Source organism: Mytilus galloprovincialis, chromosome 3 (genome assembly GCF_965363235.1).
Source record: "Mytilus galloprovincialis chromosome 3, xbMytGall1.hap1.1, whole genome shotgun sequence".
In the NCBI taxonomy this organism is placed as follows: domain Eukaryota; kingdom Metazoa; phylum Mollusca; class Bivalvia; order Mytilida; family Mytilidae; genus Mytilus; species Mytilus galloprovincialis.
The window spans coordinates 40,107,603-40,130,667 of NC_134840.1; the positions used below are offsets into that span (position 1 = coordinate 40,107,603).

The following is a 23,065-nucleotide window of genomic DNA, read 5'->3' on the forward strand; positions in this document are numbered from 1 at the left end:
TAACAAAACAAGGCTTAAAATTGTGACTATAGTTAGGACGTAAAAAATCCAATCCGGAGAAATTTGTAACACCGTTCCTCCGATGAAAAAGAGGTAAACATACACTGCAAACCGATAAAATGTGTTAACTTCATTAAACCAATAATAAAACAGAACTAAACTAATCTGCACTAATTTAAGAATGATTAAAATATGCACAGGGTATTCTGGCGTTTCTCCACACTTTATAAACAACGATGTTACCATCCATGCTATAGTTATATTAGAAGTTCCCAGCATAATCCTGAAGACGGTCTTCAAACAGCTGTTTGGTAATCCAGTAACAATCAAAAGAGTTAAGAGTCCTGAAATTTAAATAAAAATAGCAAAGTATTAGCACTGGTACTTAATAAATTTATCAAAATAAAAACAAATTAATCTTGAAGATAAGTAGTCCAATATATATATATATATATATATATATATATATATATATATATATATATACAACTCGTCTAAACATCAACCCAACAATGTTAGATCTGTAAATTTGCTTTCGCAAATTTTTGGTTCTTCCCTCGCCGGGATTCGAACCCATGTGATATATATATATATATATATATATATATATATAACGTCTGAATAGTAGTCAACGATTTCCCCCACGAGAACGCACATTTACACAATAAATAAATTATATAAACGCCTAAACAAGTGTACACAACAACACCAAATAAATAAAAAAAAAAAGGTAATTATAAATGTAATTATTTATAAATATTTCGGATAACAGATATCTTACCGCAGTCAGATTATGATGTTAAATGAATCATCTTTAAGTCTTCTTAGATTAAAGTATTACAGTCTTGAAATTTATACAATAAAAAATTCAAACCGAACATCAGTTAAGAGGCTTGTACTTTCTAAAAAATTGTTAAACATGACATAGGTTATATGGCTAATTACAACAGAGAGTTCAAATATATGCTTTAAATGCAAATAATAATGTGCGATATGAACTAGCACAATTTTAAAACTTTATCGGGTGTGCTTCACATTTAGGTTATATTACTTATTATTACAGTCTCTGTTTCTATTTCTTAAGGCAGCAACCATTTGATTTTCTGGGGAGGGGGGTATGGTTTTTTTGGTAAAAAACGTTTGTTTCCAGTTTTTGGACAAAAAAATAATTTGTTTTTGATTCTGAGAAAAAAATTTGTTTGTTTCACCCTCAGCTGCCACCATATGTAATGCTAAAATTGAAAGAAAAAAATTGTTTTCGACTTGTTTTCGACTTGTCGCGAAAAAAATAGATTGTTTTTGCCACAGGCGAAAAAAAAAATTTGTCCAGAAAAAAAAACCATAGCCACCCCCCCCCCCCCCCCCCCCCCCAGAAAATCAAATGGTTGCTGCCTAACCTTTCTCATCTATTAAATAGATTTGTTGAAGATTTAAATTGCATAATTTTTTAGGGATGTAAAAGTACCAAGCCACGTTCTTCCAATTATACTTAGTTAAAACTTATTATTACATTTTATCGGCCGATTGTTCGCTATGTTTAAATACTCAGTCTCTGTTGTAGCTAATTTACTCTGTTAATTTGAAATATTTATAAATTTAGTTCGTTCAGTGCTATCTATTTGGTAATTTTATTGACGTAATCATTCTTGTACCATCATAATTGTCGTTTCCGTACAATCAAAAACCTGATAATAAATTGTTCAAACAAGGCCTTTGAAAATAGTGGATTTAATTACTCTCGAAATGTCAAAAATTCGTTTGAAGTACTTGATAAATTGCATGTATATGTTGGTGATTTTGAAATGGACGTCAAGTTGGTTACTTATTCCCTATTCCCTATTCGTCACCTATTCCCTATTCCCTATTCGTTACCTATTCGTTACCTATTCCCTATTTCCAATTCGTTACCTATTCGTTACCTATTCGTTGCCTATTCGTTACCTATTCGTTACTTTTTCCCTATTCCCTATCGTTACCTATTCGTTACTTATTCCCTATTCCTTATTCGTTACTTATTCGATTTTTAATATTCTTCCCCCTTTTTAATTCTTTATACTCTTATATCTGGTAATAGTTCTAGATTTGTTGAGGTAAAACGATCTTTTTATGACCTATTTATATGTGTATCATACGTTGCACCTTTTAAAACATGATTTTCAATTGTTTTGTTGTCTCTGGTGGTAGATTTGGGTTCTTAGAGGTGATATAACTCTATAAGCGCATATGTACTCGTTCCAGCCCTCGGATAATACCTGTTAAATATTCGTTACTTATTCGCTTTTAATACTTTTGTTGTACGTTGCACCTTTTAGAAAAGGATTTTCAATTGTGTTCATATCTCTGGTGGTAATAATGTGTTCTTATAGATGAAATACCCCTATTAGCGCGTATGTACCCGTTCCAGCGCTCGGATAATACCCTGTCACTTATTCGTTACTTATTCGTTACCTATTCGTTACCAATTCACTTATAACACGGTTGTTGTACGTTTAACCTTTTAGAAAAGGATTTTCAATTGTGTCCATGTCTCTGGTGGTAACAATGTGTTCTAAGAGATGAAATGACCCTATTAGCGCGCATGTACCTGTTCCAGCGCTCGGTTAATACCCTGTTACCTATTCGTTACCTATTCACTTATAATACGTTTGTTGTACGTTGCACCTTTTAGAAAAGGATTTTCAATTGTGTCCATGTCTCTGGTGGTAACAATGTGTTCTAAGAGATGAAATGACCTTATTAGCGCGCATGTACCCATTCCAGCGCTCGGTTAATACCCTGTTACCTATTCGTTACCTATTCACTTATAATACGTTTGTTGTACGTTGCACCTTTTAGAAAAGGATTTTCAATAGTGTCCATGTCTCTGGTGGTAACAATGTCTTCTTAGAGATGAAAAGACTCTATTAGCGTGCATATATAGCGTCTCTGGTGGTAACAATGTGTTCTTAAAGATGAAATGACCCTATTAGTGTGCATGTACCCGTTCCAGCGCTCGGTTAATACCATGTTACCTCTTCGTTACCTATTCGTTACCTATTCGTTACTTATTCGCTTTAAATACGTTTGTTGTACGTTGCACCTTTAAGAAACGGAATTTCAATTGTGTTCATATCTCTGGTGGTAATAATGTGTTCTTATAGATGAAATACCCCTATTAGCGCGTATGTACCCGCTCCAGCGCTCGGATAATACCCGGTTACTTTTTCGTTCCTTATTCGCTTTTTATGCGCAGGGTATACGTTGCACCTTGAAATAAATCGTTTTTTAATTGTGTTCGTGTCTCTGGTGGTAACAATGTGTTCTTAAAGATGAAATGACCCTATTAGAGCGTATGTTCCCGTTCCAGCGCTCGGTTAATACCCTGTTACCTATTCGTTACCTATTCGTTACGTTCTCGTTACCTATTCACTTATAATACGTTTGTTGTACGTTGCACCTTTTAGAAAAGGATTTTCAATTGTGTCCATGTTTCTTGTGGTAACAATGTGTTCTTAGAGATTAAATGACCCTATTAGCGCCAATGTACCTGTTCTAACGCTTGGTTAATACCCTGTTACCTATTCGTTACTTATTCGCTGATAATACGTTTGCTGTACGTTGCCCCTTTTAGAAAAGGATTTTCAATTGTGTTCATATCCCTGGTGGTAATAATGTGTTCTTATAGATGAAATTCCCCTATTAGCGTGTATGTACCCGTTCCAGCGCTCGGATAATACCCGGTTACTTATTCGTTCCTTATTCGCTTTTAATGCGCAGGGTATACGTTGCACCTTGAAATAAATCGTTTTTTTAATTGTGTTCGTGTCTCTGGTGGTAACAATGTGTTCTTCAAGATGAAATGACCCTATTAGCGCGTATGTACCCGTTCCAGCGCTCGGTTAATACCCTGTTACCTTTTCGTTACCTATTCGTTACCTATTCACTTATAATACGTTTGTTGTACGTTGCACCTTTTAGAATAGGATTTTCAATTGTGTCCATGTTTCTTGTGGTAACAATGTGTTCTTAGAGATTAAATGACCCTATTAGCGCCAATGTACCCGTTCTAGCGCTCGGTTAATACCCTGTTACCTATTTGTTACTTATTCGCTGATAATACGTTTGTTGTACGTTGCACCTTTTAGAAAAGGATTTTCAATTGTGTTCATATCCCTGGTGGTAATTATGTGTTCTTATAGATGAAATACCCCTATTAGCGTGTATGTACCCGTTCCAGCGCTCGGATAATACCCGGTGACTTATTCGCTTTTAATGCACAGGGTATTCGTTGCACCTTGAAATTGATCGTTTTTTAATTGTGTTCATGTCTCTGGTGGTAACAATGTGTTCTTAGAGATGAAATGACCCTATTAGCGGGCATGTACCCGTTCCAGCGCTCGGTGAATACCCTGTTACCTATTCTTACCATTCGTTACCTATTCACTTATAATACGTTTGTTGTACGTTGCACCTTTTAGAAAAGGATTTTCAATTGTGTCCATGTCTCTAGTGGTAACAATGTGTTCGTAGAGATGAAATGAACCTATTAGCGCGCGTGTACCCGTTCCAGCGCTCGGTTAATACCCTGTTACCTATTCGTTACCTATTCGTTACCTATTGACTTATAATACGTTTGTTGTACGTTTCACCTTTTAGAAAAGGATTTTCAATTGTGTCCATGTCTCTGGTGGTAACAATGTGTTCCTAGAGATAAAATGACCCTATTAGCGCGCATGTACCCGTTCCAGCGCTCGGTTAATACCCTGTTACTTATTTGTTACCTATTCGTTACTTATTCCCTATTCCCTATGCGTTACCTATTCGTAACTTATTCCCTATTCCCTATTTGTTTTCTATTCGTTACTTATTATGTGTTACATATTCGTTATTTATTCTCTATTCCCTATTCGTTACTTGTTCGTAACTTATTCCTTATTCGTTACTTATTCAATTTTTGATATCCTCACCCTTTTTAATTTTTGTCGAGCCTGCAACTTTTGTTGCAGAAAGCTCGACATAGGGATAGTGATCCGGCGGCGGCTACGGCGGCGGCGGTGTTAGCTAACTTTTTAAAAACTTTGTTTTTTAAAAGATAGAAGAACTGGCATGGATGCTTCATACTTTGTATATAAATGCCTCATGTTAGGAAGTTTCTGTCAGTCACATGTCAAATGTCCTCGATCTCATTTCATGGATCAGTGAACAAGGTTAAGTTTTGGTGGTCAAGCCCATATCTCAGATACTATAAGCAATAGGGCAAGTATATTCGGTGTATGGAAGGACTGTAAGGTGTCCATGTCCAACTGGCAGGTGTCATCTGACCTTGAACTTATTTTCATGGTTCAGTGGTTATAGTTAAGTTTTTGTGTTTTGGTCTCTTTTTCTCATACTTTACACAATAGATCTACAATATTTGTTGTTTGGAATGATTGTAAGGTTACATGTCTAGCGTGCAGATGTCATCTGACCTTGACCTCATTTTCATGGTTGAGTGGTCAAAGTTAAGTTTTTGAGCTTTGGTCTTTTTATCTAATACTATATGCTATAAGTCAACTATATTTGGTGTATGGAAATATTATATGATCTGTATGTCAGTCGCGCAGGTTTTATTTGACCTCGACCTCATTTTCACGGTTCATTGCTCAGTGTTAAGTTTTTGTGTTTTGGTCTATTTTTCTTAAACTATAAGTAAGAGGTCAACTATATTTGTTGTATGAAAGCATTGTTAGCTGTACATGTATGTCTGGCATGTTTCATCTGACCTTGACCTCATTTTCATGGTTCATTGGTCTTTGTTATCTTGGTTTATGTTAAGTTATGTGACAGTTGTTATAAAGCTTTATACTTAATATAAAAAGAAGATGTGGTATGATTGCCAATGAGACAACTATCCACAAAAGACCAAAATGACACAGACATAGGTCACCGTACGGCCTTCAATAATGAGCAAAGCCCATACCGCATAGTCAGCTATACAAGGCCCCGATAAGACAATGTAAAACAATTTAAACGAGAAAACTAACGGCCTTATTTATGTAAAAAAATGAACGAAAAACAAATATATAACACATAAACAAACGACAACCACTGAATATACAGGCTCCTGACTTGGGACAGGCACATACATAAATAATGTGGCGGGGTTAAACATGTTAAGACTATCAACATAATATCAATGATTAATAAAGAAAGCGAGACATTTCAGCGTGTTCACTTTTGTTTATATTCTTATCTCTTGTTATAGATCTAAATTTGTTGAGGTAAAATGAACTTTTTATGACCTATTTATATGTGTTTGTGCTCAACCGATCCTATTGCTTTATGTTAGATACTTATTTGTTTATTATTTGATTTTTATACGTTCTACCTTTTAAATGTTTTATATTCGTATGTTCGAAGATCTGGTTCTTGGTTCGAAGAGGTGAAATCACCTTTTAGCGCTTGTATAAAAATAAACATTTTAGAAAATGATTTTCAATTGTGTTCTTGTCTCTGGCGGTAACTATGTGTTCTTAGAGATGAAATAACCCTATTAGCGTGTATGTACCCGTTCCAGCGCTCGGTTTATACCATGTAAGTTATTCGTTTCTTAATCGCTTTTAATACGCGTGGTATACGTTGCACCTTGAAATAAAACGATTATCGATTGCTTTCATGTCTCTGGTGGTAATTATGTGTTTTCTGAGTTGAAAAAAAACTATTAGCACATATGTACCCATTTCACCGCTACACTAATACCCTGTTACTTATTCGTTCCTTATTCGCTTTTAAAACGTGTGTTATGCGTTGCACTTTAAAAAAAGAAATATTTTTGTGTCTCTGGTGGTAACTGTCGGTTCTTAGAGGTGAAATAACCCTAATAGAATATATGTACCCGTTTCAGCGCTCGACTGATACCCTTTTACTTATTCGTTCCTTATTCGCTTATAATACGCGTGGTATACGTTGCACCTTGGAATAAATCGATTATCTATTGCTTTCATGTCTCTGTCGGTAATTGTGTGTTCTCTGAAGTGAAAAAACCCTATTAGCGCATATGAACCCGTGTCAGCGCAACACTGATACCCTGTTACTTATTCGTTTCTTATTCGCTTATAAAACGTGTTGTAGTGGTTAGTGCATCGGACTACTAACACAATGGTTCCTGGTTCGATTCCCGCTCGGGATGAAAATTTCAGGAACTCAATTTTCGGCTCTCCCTTGACACCATTTGCGAGTATGTTCTTAAGGAAACGATGATAGTCCGTCGGAAGGGGACGATAAATGGTTGACCCGTGTTAAGAGAGAGCCATATCTCTTGCACGTTAAAGACACCCTTGTAGATTTCGAAAAACAGTAGGCTGATGCCGCTACAAGGCAGCACTCGCACCCGCAAGGGTGGAAAGGGATAAATATAAGTTGCAAAACTTGTTTCCCAATCCACTATAAATAAATATGTTTAAATTAAAAATTATACGTGTGTTATGCGTTGCACTTTAAAAAAAGAAATATGTTTGTGTCTCTGGTGGTAACTGTCGGTTTTTAGAGGTGAAATAACCCTAATAGAACATATGTACCCGTTTCAGCGCTCGACTGATACCCTGTTACTTATTCGTTCCTTATTCGCTTTTAATACGCGTGGTATACGTTGCACCTTGCAATAAATCGATTATCGATTGCTTTCACGTCTCTGGTGGTAATTATGTGTTCTTTGAGTTGAAAAACCCCTATTAGCGCATATGTACCCATTTCACCGCTACACTGATACCCTGTTACTTATTCGTTCCTTATTCGCTTTTAATACGCGTGGTATACGTTGCACCTTGCAATAAATCGATTATCGATTGCTTTCACGTCTCTGGTGGTAATTATGTGTTCTTTGAGTTGAAAAACCCCTATTAGCGCATATGTACCCATTTCACCGCTACACTGATACCCTGTTACTTATTCGTTCCTTATTCGCTTTTAAAACGTGTGCTATGCGTTGCACTTTAAAAAGAAATATTTTTGTGTCCCTGGTGGTAACTGTCGGTTCTTAGAGGTGAAATAACCTTAATCGAACATATGTACCCGTTTCAGCGCTCGACTGATACCCTTTTACTTATTCGTTCCTTATTCGCTTTAAATACGCGTGCTATGCGTTGCACCTTGAAATAAGAAGTAACGAATGAGTAACAAGGTATTAGCCGAGCGCTGGAACGGGTACATACGCGCTAAAAGGGTTATTTCATTTCTAAGAACACATTGTTACCACCAGAGACATGAAAACAAATGAAAATCTTTTCCTAAAAACTGCAACGTACAACAAACGTATTATAAGCGAATAAGTAACGAATAGGTAACAGAGTATTAACCGATCGCTGGAACGGGTACATGCGCGCTAATAGGGTCATTTCATCTCTAATTACACATTGTTACCACCAGAGACATGAACACAAGTGAAAATCCTTTTCTGAAAGGTGCAACGTACAACAAACGTATTATAAGTAAATAGGTAACGAATAGGTAACAGGGTATTAACCGAGCGCTGTAACGGGTACATGGGCGCTAATAGGGTCATTTCATCTCTAAGAACACATTTTACCACCAGAGACATGAACACAATTAAAAAACGATTTATTTCAAGGTGCAACGAATACCCTGTGCATTAAAAGCAAATAAGTAACCGGGTATAATCCAAGCGCTGGAACGGGTATATACGCGCTAATAGGGGTATTTCGTCTATAAGAACACATTATTAACACCAGGGATATGAACACAATTGAAAATCCTTTTCTAAAAGGTGCAACGTACAACAAACGTATTAAAAGCGAATAAGTAACAAATAGGTAACAGGGTATTAACCGAGCGCTGGAACGGGTACATTGGCGCTAATAGGGTCATTTAATCTCTAAGAACACATTGTTACCACCAGAGACATGGACACAATTGAAAATCCTTTTCTAAAAGGTTCAACGTACAACAAACGTATTATGAGTGAATAGGTAACGAATACGTAACAGGGTATTAACCGAGCGCTGGAACGGGTACAAGCGCTCTAATAGGGTCATTTCGTCTCTAAGAGCACATTGTTACCACCAGAGACATGGACACAATTAAAAAAACGATTTATTTCAAGGTGCAACGTATACTTACCTCGCGCATTAAAAGCGAATAAGGAACGAATAAGTAACAGGGTATTATCCGATCGTTGGAACGGGTACATGCACGCTTATAGAGTCATTTCATCTCTAAGAACACATTGTTACCACCAGAGACATGGACACAATAGAAAATCCTTTTCTAAAAGGTGCAACGAATAACAAACGTATTATAAGTGAATAGGTAACGAATAGGTAACGAATAGGTAACAGGGTATTAACCTAGCGCTGGAACGGGTACATGCGCGCTAATATGGTCATTTCATCTTTAAGAACACATTGTTACCACCAGAGACACAAACACAATTAAAAAACGATTTATTTCAAGGTGCAACGTATACCCTGCGCATTAAAAGCGAATAAGGAACGAATAAGTAACCGGGTATTATCCGAGCGCTGGAACGGGTACATACGCGTTAATAGGGGTATTTCATCTATAAGAACACATTATTACCACGAGAGATATGAACGCAATTGAAAATCCGTTTCTTAAAGGTGCAACGTACAACAAACGTATTTAAAGCGAATAAGTAACGAATAGGTAACAGGGTATTAACCGAGCGTTGGAACAGGTTCATGCACGCTAATAGGGTCATTTCATCTCTAATTACACATTGTTACCACCAGAGACATGGACACAAGTGAAAATCCTTTTCTAAAAGGTGCAACGTACAACAAACGTATAATACGTGAATAGGTAACGAATAGGTAACAGGGTATTAACCGAGCGTTGGAACAGGTACATGCACGCTAATAGGGTCATTTCATCTCTAAGAACACATTGTTACCACCAGAGACATGGACACAATTGAAAATCCTTTTCTAAAAGGTGCAACGTACAACAAACGTATTATAAGTAAATAGGTAACGAATAGGTAACAGGGTATTAACCGAGCGCTGGAACGGGTATGCACGCTAATAGAGTCATTTCATCTCTAAGAAGACATTGTTACCACCAGAGACATGGACACAATTGAAAATCCTTTTCTAAAAGGTGCAACGTACAACAAACGTATTATAAGTAAATAGGTAACGAATAGGTAACAGGGTATTAACCGAGCGCTGGAACGGGTATATGCACGCTAATAGAGTCATTTCATCTCTAAGAAGACATTGTTACCACCAGAGACATGGACACAATTAAAAAACGATTTATTTCAAGGTGCAACAAATACCCTGTGCATTAAAAGCAAATAAGGAACCGGGTATAATCCAAGCGCTGGAACGGGTACATACGCGCTAATAGGGGTATTTCGTCTATAAGAACACATTATTAACACCAGGGATATGAACACAATTGAAAATCCTTTTCTAAAAGGTGCAACGTACAACAAACGTATTAAAAGCGAATAAGTAACAAATAGGTAACAGGGTATTAACCGAGCGCTGGAACGGGTACATTGGCGCTAATAGGGTCATTTAATCTCTAAGAACACATTGTTACCACCAGAGACATGGACACAATTGAAAATCCTTTTCTAAAAGGTTCAACGTACAACAAACGTATAATGAGTGAATAGGTAACGAATACGTAACAGGGTATTAACCGAGCGCTGGAACGGGTACAAGCGCTCTAATAGGGTCATTTCGTCTCTAAGAGCACATTGTTACCACCAGAGACATGAACACAATTAAAAAAACGATTTATTTCAAGGTGCAACGTATACTTATCTCGCGCATTAAAAGCGAATAAGGAACGAATAAGTAACAGGGTATTATCCGATCGTTGGAACGGGTACATGCACTCTTATAGAGTCATTTCATCTCTAAGAACACATTGTTACCACCAGAGACATGGACACAATAGAAAATCCTTTTCTAAAAGGTGCAACGAATAACAAACGTATTATAAGTGAATAGGTAACGAATAGGTAACGAATAGGTAACAGGGTATTAACCTAGCGCTGGAACGGGTACATGCGCGCTAATATGGTCATTTCATCTCTAAGAACACATTAATATTGTTACCACCAGAGACACAAACACAATTAAAAAACGATTTATTTCAAGGTGCAACGTATACCCTGCGCATTAAAAGCGAATAAGGAACGAATAAGTAACCGGGTATTATCCGAGCGCTGGAACGGGTACATACGCGCTAATAGGGGTATTTCATCTATAAGAACACATTATTACCACCAGAGATATGAACGCAATTGAAAATCCGTTTCTTAAAGGTGCAACGTACAACAAACGTATTTAAAGCGAATAAGTAACGAATAGGTAACAGGGTATTAACCGAACGCTGGAACGGGTTCATGCACGCTAATAGGGTCATTTCATCTCTAATTACACATTGTTACCACCAGAGACAAGAACACAAGTGAAAATCCGTTTCTTAAAGGTGCAACGTACAACAAACGTATTTAGAGCGAATAAGTAACGAATAGGTAACAGGGTATTAACCGAGCGTTGGAACAGGTTCATGCACGCTAATAGGGTCATTTCATCTCTAATAACACATTGTTACCACCAGAGACATGGACACAAGTGAAAATCCTTTTCTAAAAGGTGCAACGTACAACAAACGTATAATACGTGAATAGGTAACGAATAGGTAACAGGGTATTAACCGAGCGTTGGAACAGGTACATGCACGCTAATAGGGTCATTTCATCTCTAAGAACACATTGTTACCACCAGAGACATGGACACAATTGAAAATCCTTTTCTAAAAGGTGCAACATACAACAAACGTATTATAAGTAAATAGGTAACGAAAAGGTAACAGGGTATTAACCGAGCGCTGGAACGGGTATGCACGCTAATAGAGTCATTTCATCTCTAAGAAGACATTGTTACCACCAGAGACATGGACACAATTAAAAAACGATTTATTTCAAGGTGCAACGTATACCCTGCGCATTAAAAGCGAATAAGGAACGAATAAGTAACCGGGTATTATCCGAGCGCTGGAACGGGTACATACGCGCTAATAGGGGTATTTCATCTATAAGAACACATTATTACCACCAGAGATATGAACGCAATTGAAAATCCGTTTCTTAAAGGTGCAACGTACAACAAACGTATTTAAAGCGAATAAGTAACGAATAGGTAACAGGGTATTAACCGAACGCTGGAACGGGTTCATGCACGCTAATAGGGTCATTTCATCTCTAATTACACATTGTTACCACCAGAGACAAGAACACAAGTGAAAATCCGTTTCTTAAAGGTGCAACGTACAACAAACGTATTTAGAGCGAATAAGTAACGAATAGGTAACAGGGTATTAACCGAGCGTTGGAACAGGTTCATGCACGCTAATAGGGTCATTTCATCTCTAATAACACATTGTTACCACCAGAGACATGGACACAAGTGAAAATCCTTTTCTAAAAGGTGCAACGTACAACAAACGTATAATACGTGAATAGGTAACGAATAGGTAACAGGGTATTAACCGAGCGTTGGAACAGGTACATGCACGCTAATAGGGTCATTTCATCTCTAAGAACACATTGTTACCACCAGAGACATGGACACAATTGAAAATCCTTTTCTAAAAGGTGCAACATACAACAAACGTATTATAAGTAAATAGGTAACGAATAGGTAACAGGGTATTAACCGAGCGCTGGAACGGGTATGCACGCTAATAGAGTCATTTCATCTCTAAGAAGACATTGTTACCACCAGAGACATGGACACAATTGACAATCCTTTTCTAAAAGGTGCAACGTACAACAAACGTATTATAAGTAAATAGGTAACGAGTATGAAACAGGGTATTAACCGAACGCTGGAACTGGTACATGCGCGCTTATAGGGTCATTTCATCTCTAAGAACACATTGTTACCACAAGAGACGCTAACACAATTAAAAAACGATTTATTTCAAGGTGCAACGTATACCCTGCGCATTAAAAGTGAATAAGGAACGAATAAGTAACCGGGTAGTATCGGAGCGCTGGAACGGGTACATACGCGCTATTAGGGGTATTTCATCTATAAGAACACATTATTACCACCAGAGATATAAACACAATTGAAAATCCGTTTCTTAAAGGTACAACAAACGTATTAAAAGCGAATAAGTAACGAATAGGTAACAGGGTATTAACCGAGCGCTGGAACGGGTACATGCACGCTAATAGGGTCATTTCATCTCTAATTACACATTGTTACCACCAGAGACATGAACACAAGTGGAAATCCTTTTCTAAAAGGTGCAACGTACAACAAACGTATTATAAGTGAATAGGTAACGAATAGGTAACGGATAGGTAACAGGGTATTAACCGAGCGCTGGAACGGGTACATGCGCGCTAATAGGGTCATTTCATCTATAAGAACACATTATTACCACCAGAGATATGAACACAATTGAAAATCCTTTTCTAAAAGGTGCAACGTACAACAATCGTATTAAAAGCGAATAAGTAACGAATATTTAACAGGGTATTATCCGAGAGCTGGAACGGGTACATATGCGCTTATAGAGTTATATCACCTCTAAGAACCCAAATCTACCACCAGAGACAACAAAACAATTGAAAATCATGTTTTAAAAGGTGCAACGTATATATAATACAAGTATTATAAGCGAATTATAAGCGAGTGATGGAACGAATTAAAGAAAGTAATAGCATGCTCCGAAACGATGTACACCCTGCTAACATGTTTAACCCCACCATATTATGTTAGTATGTGCCTGTCCCTAGACAAGAGCCTGAAATTAAGTAGTTATCGTTTGTTTTTGTGTTACATATTTGTTTTCCGTTTATTTTTTTTTTATATGAAATACGGCCGTTAGTTTTGTTGTTTGAATTTTTTGAAATTGTCATGTCTGGGCCGTTTATAGGTGACTTCACGGTTTGGGCTATGCTCCTTGTTGAAGGCCGTACATTGACCTATAGTTGATAGTTTCTCTGTCATTTTGGTCTATTGTGGGGTGTTGTCTCATTGGCAATCATACCACTTATTTTTTTTATATGCAAGCGCTAACACGGTGATTTCATCCCTTCGAACCAAGATCCATATCCAAACATACGGACATAAAGCAGTTAAAAGGTAGAACGTATAAAAATCAAATAAGGAACAAATGAGTATCGAACATAAAGTAAAAGGATCGATGGAGCACAAACACATATAAATAGGTCATAAAAAGATCATTTTACCTCAAAAAATTTAAAACTATTACCAGATATAAGAGTATAAACAATTAAAAAGGGAGAAGGATATTAAAAATCGAATAAGTAACGAATAAGGAATAGGAAATAAGTAACGAATAGGTAACGATAGGGAATAGGGAATAAGTAACGAATAGGTAACGAATAGGGACTAGGGAATAGGTAACGAATAGGTAACGAATAGGGAATAGGGAATAGGTAACGAATAGGTAACGAATTGGGAATAGGGAATAGGTAACGAATAGGGAATAGGGAATAGGTAACGAATAGGGAATAGGGAATAGGTATCGAATAGGGAATAGGGAATAGGTAACGAATAGGGAATAGGGAATAGGTAACGAATAGGGAATAGGGAATAAGTAACCAACTTGACGTCCATGATTTGAATCTGTTCAAAGTTTTGATTTTTCTACCTTAAATACCACTTTGTCTTATATTCTTATAAAGACAAAACAAAAATTCACAAATCTAATTAAATGGGCATTTAAAAGGTCAGATTGCGAATATATATGTGCAAACTCTTTTAGGTCATTTTTCAGTAGCATGCTTTAATACTTTATATGTCCTTGACTTTTTACTAGATAACATTTTTGTTCGCTTTGGAGATTCTGCATATCGTCAAGTTATCGGAATTCCACTGGGGACTAAGTGTGCACCGCATATTGCAGACCTGTTTTTGTATTGTTATGAGTTACAATTTATTATTAAATCAGCAAAGATCCATCGAATTAAGGAATAACAGTACTGTAGTTGAAGAGTTGCCACCGTCAAATCAAAATTGATGGTGGCAACTCTTCAACTACAGTACTGTTATTCCTATTCTAATGCATTACAAAAAGAAAAGTACGATAAAACTTAAAAAAACGTCAAAATTTGACAAAAAGAAAAAAATCCGCGAAATTTAATGAATTATTTTAGCACAAAGACGTCATGGCTAAACGTGACGTCATACAAATGAAAACTTACAAACTGGAGGTTATCACGTTACCCGTACGCTTCAAATTCGGATAAAATTACATTAAAACGCCAAATTCGAGGTAGGTGTTGTTTTATTTTCGATTATATAGTATTAATCGAACATATGTTGATTCAGTCATTTCAAAATGGCGGGTCCCTCCTTAGTTACGCCTGGTCAACTGTGGATTTGACGGCAACTTTTAGACAATGAAAAAAAATTGTTACATCCAAATTGCATTAGTATCGACATTTGATTCAAAAATTTAACAATCCTTTTAGATATTTAGATGATATAGGTGAGGTTGAAATCATCCCTTCATAAATTTTACGGACGCCATCACAATTTGGCTGACCGTTACGAAGTAACCGTATCAGAGATGATATCGGATATGTTCCTAAAGTCATAACTACAATGCCCTTCCCTTTTCACGAGTGTGACCTACCGCATTATACTATTTACCGGATTTGTAATAACATAAGTAACACGACGGTACCACATGTGCAGCAGGATTTGCTTACCCTTCCGGAGCACCTGAGATAACCCCCAGTTTTTGTTGTGGGGTCATGTTGTTTAGTTTTTAGTTTTCTATGTTGTGTCTTCTGTACTATTATTTGTCTGTTTGTCTTTTTATTTTTCACTTTGTTGTTGTCAGTTTATTTTCAATCTATGAGTTTGACTATCCATCTGGTATCTTTGGTCCTTCTTTTGGTTCTCAATAATGACGACTTCAGTATGTATACTAAAGAAATGTATCCTGTTGAACTAACTTTAGATAAGGCTAATACTAACAATGACCACTGTCCTTTCCTCGATCTTGATATATATGTCATTAACGGGAAGCTTAATTAATACAAAAAAAATGATAAAAGAGATGATTTTTCATTTCCTATCGTTAATTATCCATTTTTAGATGGTGACGTACCCTTGTCACCATCTTATGGTGTTTATATATGTCAACTTGTACGATTTGCTCGTGTATGTAACAGCGTATTATAGTTTAGCGAGATAAATTTACTGGTATCTATTGTGAGTTTATTGATGTATTACTGAAAAATTGTTACACTAGGGTTTTCGTTATCACAAACTAGTCATAAGATTTACTAAATTTTATCATCGGTACCAGGACATTGTTCGCAAATATAACATGCAGACATCTTATACGTTCAGGTATTTCACATCCAAACTTTTATGATAGTATTCTTTACAAAAAAACAAACATTACAGTATTTACCTTAAAAGCTAACAAAACCTTTAAACAGACTTATTAAGGAGGGATATAGTTACGATACTGTTGTCAGGTCATTAAAAATCGCATAGTTTGGCTTTAATTTTGATTCACTTATAGGATATTTGCATCGGAATTAAAGTCATATCGTAAATTATCCATTTTTAGATGGTGATGTACCCTTGTCACCATCTTATGGTGTTTATATATGTTCCTAAAACGATTCGCTCGTGTATGTAACAGCGTATTATAGTTTAGCGAGAGAAATTTACTGGTATCTATTGTGAGTTTATTGATGTATAATACTGAAAAATTGTTACACCAGGGTTTTCGTTATCACAAACTAGTCATAAGATTTACTAAATTTTATCATCGGTACAAGGACATCATTCGCAAATATAACATGCAGACATCTTATACGTTCAGGTATTTCACATCCAAACTTTTATGATAGTATTCTTGACAAAAAACAAACATTACAGTATTTACCTCAAAAGCTAACAAAACCTTTAAACAGACTTATTAAGGAGGGATATAGTTACGATACTGTTGTCAGGTCATTAAAAATCGCATAGTTTGGCTTTAATTTTGATTCACTTATAGGATATTTGCATCGGAATTCAAGTCATATCGTTAATTATCCATTTTTAGATGGTGACGTACCCTTGTCACCATCTTATGGTGTTTATATATGTCAACTTGTACGATTCGCTCGTGTATGTAACAGCGTATTATAGTTTAGCGAGAGAAATTTACTGGTATCTATTGTGAGTTTATTGATGTATTACTGAAAAATTGTTACACCAGGGTTTTCGTTATCACAAACTAGTCATAAGATTTACTAAATTTTATCATCGGTACAAGGACAAAGACTTAATCTTTCAATCAGTTTAGTTGAGGTCTGAGGCTGGTTAGTCAGTAACCGCTAGAAGTCATTTGTTAATGTATGTATTATTGTCATTTTGTTTAGTTTCTTTTGTTACCTATTCTAACATATTATTCGGACTTCTCTTTAATTGAGTTATATTATGCGTATTGTTGTATGTTTGTTTTTTTTTACTTTGGCTAGAGGTATAGAGGTAGGATGAGATTTCAAACAGCATGTTTAACCCCGCAGCATTTTTGCAGAAGCAGAAGCCTCTGGCATATGTTAGTCTTGTATGATTTTAAATCTTAGTTTCTTGTGTATAATTCGGAGTTTAGTATGACGTCCATTATCACTGAACTAGTAACATATTTGTTTAGGGGCCAGATGAAGGACTCCTACGGATGCGGGAGTTTCTCGCTGAATTGAATACCCATTGGTGGACTTCGGCTGTTGTCTGCTCTATGGTAACACGGAGCCTTGGCTAACAACGAACAGCAATATGTAAGGGGTTCCAAAAATACCTAGTGTAAAAGCATTCAAACATATGCCTTTTTGTCTTTCTTTGATACATATTACGCAGCTATATACTTGTACATTCTGTCACTGTGTTATTGTGCTATTGTTTTGTGTATTCGTGTCTTTCATTTTGGCTAATTTGCTTTTTCTATATATAAAAAATATTCAGATGTGGTATGATTGTCAATTAGATAACTGGCTACAAAAGACCAAATGCCACAGAAATGAACAGCTATAGGTCACCGTACGGCCTTCAACAATGAGCAAGGCCCATGATTAGGGACTTAACGTTTTTTCATGTGAATTAATTCATTGCTTTCCGGTTTTTTTTTAACATTTCTATTAAACACTTCATTACTCAAAATTATTTTCCGAATAAAAATTGTAAACTTGAAGAGAGGTGTTTTAGTTTAAAGATGAGTCAAGAAAGTGTTAGAAAATCATATGCTTAATATTTAGATATTGTAATAAATTTACAAATATTGTTATTTTCATTCACTTCTGAAGTATAATATTGATATAGGTGATATTCGATTAATTTTAACACTTACCCAAACATCGTACAATATACGATACCCATCCAAGGTATTGGTAGCTAAATCTGAAAATTATATCCAAGAAACCAAGGAACAGTACTCGTATACTTAAGGCAATGATGCTTTCCCAGTTTATATTCTACAAAATAGAATTTTCCTGATTTATTTTTGTTATGATTAATAATTCATGGTCGTTATGAAGTAATTGTGTAAAAAAAAGTTGTACATTAATTAGAGATTCATTGTGGCATGTGCTCTCTTTTATAAATGTTAGTTTTTCTGGTTCAGTCTACTGAGGTATATCCATATAAATCAGTAAACTAAGGGAGATAATAAAAATTATTACCTTTACTTTCTCTGTTCGTCCATGTTTCTCATTTTAAAAGTTGTAAGAAAACATAGGTGTCGTCATGTTGCTCATGGAAGGTGTCAGACCACCAATTACTCCCTCAAATTTAGAACCAATAAACAGAAACTTAACGGTACGTCAAAGTCAATACAGAGTTGATAAAAGTGAAACCTGATATCAAACTTAAAAAATCTAGTTCACCTATCAGCTTAAAATAACAGGTTGAAACAAATTGGTATGACTGCCTCATGTTATATTATATTATTTACGGCCTTACCCTCAATGTAGCCATTTCTAACAAATTTTAAAAAGTTTGTATTTTCGATTTTGAAGTGGAATTTCCTCTAGTCTATAAATAAACGTTACTACTGAACTATAGGGTTATTCAAACGTGACAATTTTTTAAATGAATAAAGGACTTCACAAATATATATAAACATATAGCTGACGTTTAATACAAAATAAAAGAATGACAATTTTCATGATAAATATCTGATTTGTTTTGAATTAACTAAAGCTACAGAAATTGGTTAGTTTATTTTAGATATGACATGGTAAATTTGTTCTTGTTATCTATTAAATTAACTGGTCAATAATGCAAGGATGCTTAATATAATTATCTAAAATCCTCATACGTTAGTATAAATTAAATAAAAAATGATAACAATAAAACTCATTTCTCGGAAGAGCTTCTAATTCAGAAGCATTATGATCCATTATCACTGAATTATTTATTCAAATGCATCAGTTGTAAATGAATTTCTTTCCTAAGTGTATAGGTTACAAGAGCGCAATTACTTGTTTACATTTAACCGGCAAGATGGTACTCAGAATAGAATCCTATACGGCTTCTGATTGGTTGATACAGGATTGGATTTACATTTAATCGAAAGCTTATCTAATTACGTTTAAAAATTGCCGAAAATCATATTCACATTTTACGAAGTATAGAAAATATCTTCAATTTCTGCACGTCGGAGCCATTAAAAATATGCCTTTTTCATTAAGCGAAAAAAGTAGACGATTTTTTTCAACTGCATTTTAAGGCAATTTGAGCCGCATGACCCTATATTTTTTTTTGGTTGTAATGCAACACTGGCATTTCTAGTAACAGGAACTACCACCCGTTTTTCGCTAGTTTGTGTAGTCTTCGAGAAAAAAATACGGAACACTAGTGGTACCCTATGGAAAATGCATTACGAATAATTGCGCTCTTGTAACCTATAGTGGTGTGAATAATTGTCGAGTTATTGCTCTTTGTACCATTAATGGTAAGAGAAAAGTATGCAAACATGGTTTTTTTTGGGGTCAAAAATAAAGAGTACTCTGGACATGAAAGTTGTAAACCATTCGTTTGATGTGTTTTGTCATTTGATTTTGCCATTTGATTAGGAACTTTCCGTTTTGAATTTTCCTCGGAGTTCAATATTTTTTTGATTTTATTTTTTGGATTATATATTCTCGTTTATATTTACAATAGACCATAAATATGTAGATCAAATTTCAAATATTAATCGTCTTTCAAACTGCAAAATATATTCTTTCACAAGGACGTGGTTTTCTCTGACTTTTAAAGGCGTTTTTTGGGGTTTTGATATTAATAATAATTCATGGTCGTTATGAAATAATTGTGTTAGTACATCAATTAGAGATTCGTTCTTGTATGTGCTCTATTGTATAAACATTGGTTTTTCTGGTTCAGTCTACTGAGTTATCTCCCTGTAAATCGGTAAAATAAGGTAGTTGATAAAAATTATTACTTTACTTTCTCTGTTCATTAATGTTTCTCATTAAATTGTAAGCAAAACAAGGGCTTTATCACGCTGCTCATAGAACAAATAAAAATAAACTTAACGTCAAAGTTAATACTAAGCTAAAGTGAAACCTGATAACAAACCTAAAATTCTAGTTCACTTATCAACTTAAAAAGCAGGTTGAAACAAATTGGTTTGACTGCATTCTGTTATGTTAAATCTATATTACGGTCTTACCCTCAATGTAGCCATTTCTAACAAATTTAAAAAAAAATTAAATTTTCGGTTTTGAATTGAAATTTCCTCTGGTCTATAAATAAACTTTACTACTGATCTATAGGATCATTCAAACGTGACAAATTCTTTAAACGAACAAAGGACTTTACAAATATATATATATGTAAATAAATAGCTGACGTTGAAAACAAAATATTGTGTATCATAAACTCATCATAGATACCAGGATTAAAATTTTATATTCACGACAGACACGCGTTTCGTCTACACAAGACTCATCAGTGATGCTTGAATCAATAAACGTTTAAAAGGTCAAATAGAGTACAAAGTTGAAGAGCATTGAGAACCAAAAATTCCTAAAAGTTTTTGCCAAATAAAGATGAAAGAGAATGATAATTTCAATGATAAATATCTGATTTGTTTTGAATTGGGCTACAGAAATTGGTTAGTTTATTTTAGATACTGATGCCAATGGAAATGCATCTTTTTTCACAAATTTAAGACCGTAAAGAAGTAGTCTTGTATATGCCAGTACAATGTTTATCTACACTTAGTTAATGTACTGTACGTTCTACTTATAGGGAACCTTCAGCAGTATTAATATAACAGGGTTCATAATATTCGTGAATCATTTTAGACATTATCTGACAGATATAAAAAAAGTTCAAAATAAGACTTGATCATGCTTCGTCTCACTGATTTAAGTAGCAGAGATGCAGGTCTTATTGGAAGAACCCAAAAGTAGTTATTATTGTATGTGGTCATGTACATGTAGATGGATAATTTATGTTTTCCTTGTTTGAATTTGGACTGTTCTATTGGTATGCTGTGTTTGTGCAATACATTGTGTTTGAGAATTGCTTGTACGCGTCGTCACTTTGTTCTAGACCAATAAACAAAACTTTAAATCAATACTGACATAAACTGAAACCAGATAGAATGAAATTCAAAACAGTGTGGCTGTGGCCATTGATTGACACATTAAATTCATCCATTGACTAGGACAATTTACGTGAACGTTTGTCTGTAACCACAACTGTTCACGACGTACCTACGATAGACATTGAAACTGTGGGGTCACCAAAGGTTTCTTAACGCCTTTAATTATAGAATAATTCGAAAAATTAATCAGGAATAACCTTTATGTTTTGATTTATATAATTGATATAAATCAAAACATCGTGTTATTTCTGATTAATTTTTCGAATTACTTTATTAAGGTGTTGAGAACCTTTGGTGACCCCATAGCTTAAGTGTCTTTAAAAAGTACATAGTGAGCAGTGGTCGTTACATACAAACGTTCACCTAAATTGTCCCAGTCAATGGATGAATTTAATGTGTCAATCAATGGCCACAGCCACACTGTTTTGAATTTAATATTGTGTCGTTGTTCTCCTCTTATATTTAATGCGTTTCCCTCAGTTTTAGTTTGTTACCCCGATTTTGTTTTTTGTCCATGGATTTATGAGTTTTGAACAGCGGTATACTACTGTTGCCTTTATTTATGAAATTTTAATAACTTTCTTAAACTATCCTGGATTTCTACTAAACTTTGACCGAGCTTGTTCATGATCATAAGATAGTATCCAGAAATAAATTTTGTAAACCAAAATCCAGTTTATCCGTATTTTACTTAAAAATGGACTTAATTTTTTTGCCAGTCAACATAACATTCACTCTGTGGTTAAAGTGTTAAAATTTCAATAACTTTCTTAAACTATTCTGGATTTCTACTAAACTTGATTCGCAGCTTGTTTATGATCATATTAAGATAGTATACAGAAAGTAATTAAAAAAAATAGTGTTCGTCCGTATTTTATTGATCAACGGACTTAGTTTTTTCTGCCAGTGAACATAAAAGAGGGACGAAAGATACCAGAGGGACAGTCAAGCTCATAAATTGAAAACAAACTGACAAACAATAGTACACATGACACAACATAGAAACCTAAAGAATAAACAACACGAACCCCTCCAAAAACTAGGGGTGATCTCAGGTGCTCCGAAGGGGTGAGCAGATCCCGCTCCACATGTGGCACCCGTCGCGTTGCTTATGTGATAACAAATCACGCTGTTGTTAAAGTTTTTTTTAAATTTTAATAACTGTCTTCAAATACCTCGATGAGGGTTATGACAAAAGCGTATTTATGATCAGAAGATGGTATCCAATAGTAAATATTTTACTTATAAATAGACTTAGTTTTTCTGTTAGTTAATCTTACATTCACTCTATGGTTAAAGTTTAAAAATGTTTAATAACTTTCTAATAAAGGCAACATCAGTATACCGCTGTTTGAAATTCATAAATCCATAGAGAAAAAAAAAATCCGAATTACAAACTAAAACTGAGGGAAACGCATCAAATATAAGAGAACTACGACACAACAGA

At 35.1% G+C, this 23,065-nt stretch overlaps 1 long non-coding RNA gene across 1 annotated transcript; it reads right to left on the reverse strand.

The window, feature by feature from the left end:
- Nucleotides 1-211: 211 nt before the first annotated feature.
- Nucleotides 212-18,486, reverse strand: LOC143067921 (uncharacterized). Its single transcript, XR_012976065.1, has 2 exons — nt 18,352-18,486; nt 212-344 (listed from the first exon to the last, which is right to left on the reverse strand). It is a non-coding gene; the product is annotated as an uncharacterized LOC143067921 (long non-coding RNA).
- Nucleotides 18,487-23,065: the final 4,579 nt, after the last annotated feature.